The sequence below is a fragment of the Bidens hawaiensis genome, unplaced genomic scaffold (genome assembly GCF_021521415.1).
Source record: "Bidens hawaiensis isolate Kalapana, Puna unplaced genomic scaffold, B.hawaiensis_p1.1 tig00035826_1, whole genome shotgun sequence".
In the NCBI taxonomy this organism is placed as follows: Eukaryota; Viridiplantae; Streptophyta; class Magnoliopsida; order Asterales; family Asteraceae; genus Bidens; species Bidens hawaiensis.
Genome location: NW_027496214.1, coordinates 104,119 through 105,480, shown reverse-complemented (window position 1 = coordinate 105,480; position 1,362 = coordinate 104,119). Strand labels below are relative to the sequence as shown.

The following is a 1,362-nucleotide window of genomic DNA, read 5'->3' as shown; positions in this document are numbered from 1 at the left end:
ATACTTGTCATGTACCACAAGAAATACCCATAGCTTCAATATTATCTAGCGTCATTTTCTTCCTTTACAAGCAACCTAAAACATCACCAACGGTAAACCACCACCCTTAATATTCTTTCCTTTCTACAACCAAATCTCTCATGCCATCTTCCTAATTTTGTCCCAAGTTATAAAAACCAAAGCTCACAAATCCTCCTCAACCCCAACACGCACCCCCTCAATGGCTACCCCACACCACCAAATTCACATCCAACCCACCCCAAACAACCACCTTAACACTAAGTACAACATACACCAAGTTCAAGACAGTCTAACCACCCGGGTCACTAAGCTAATTTGCGCGATTTTTCTTTGTATTTTTTTCACGGTCGGGCTAGTGACGTTCATTTTATGGCTCAGTTTACGCCCACATCGGCCTAGGTTCCATATACAACAATTTTCCATTCCTAGTTTGGCCGAACCAAACGGGTTTTCAACTGCCCAACTAACTTTTAACGTGACTGCCAGAAACCCGAATCTTGAAATAGGGATATACTACGACACGATGAATTTAACTGTTTCCTATCGGGATCAAGTTATTGCGGAGACACCATTATTGTTTCCATTCTACCAATCACCTAAAAACACTGCCATCATCCATGCCACAATGGCGGCTCCCACACTGAAGATCGATAGTGCCCGCTGGACACAGTTTTTGGCTGCCCGTAAAAGGGGGGCAGTGCCTTTTAGGCTTGACGTGGCGTCGTCTATCCGGTTTAGGGTGTCCACGTGGGACAGCAGGCGCCACAAAATGCATGCCAATTGTGAAGTAGGGGTTGGGTCAAATGGATGTTACTTGCAAGTGATAAAGGAAAGAAATGTCCAGTTATTTCACTTAATTATGAATTTAACTTTTTTCTTTTCTGTTGTAACATGTAATTGGTACATGAATAATGAATAATAGTACATTGTAAACAAATAATTAGGTTTTAGGCAGTCTATAGTTTTGTCTGTGGGTGTGAATTTTCTACACGAAATGAACGTAACATAAAATTCAGGTGTTTGGGTTTCGCATAAACAAGTTTAGGTCAACTCAACGAGTTCGTGGGTTGACTTTTAAAACATTTAATTTTTATTTAATCTCTTCTACAATGTGTTTTGCAATAGATCAAAATGGTTGTCTATCTTTACGTTCAAATTTAAAACCAAAAATGAAATTAACATAAGATTTTTTTAATTAATGTAATTGTATTGTATAAATTTGTATGTTTTGTTGTAAAAATGCAAATTTTGAAGTACTAATACGTGAAAACAATAAAAAAAAATTAAATTTTGGTTCAAACGGTATGTGATTAAGTCAGCCCGTGAATCCGTGTGTAGGGC

At 38.3% G+C, this 1,362-nt stretch overlaps 1 pseudogene; it reads left to right on the top strand.

Moving 5' to 3' along the window:
- The first annotated feature begins 94 nt into the window (after nt 1–94).
- On the top strand, nt 95–918 carry LOC143587663 (NDR1/HIN1-like protein 26; annotated as a pseudogene).
- The last annotated feature ends 444 nt before the right edge of the window (nt 919–1,362 follow it).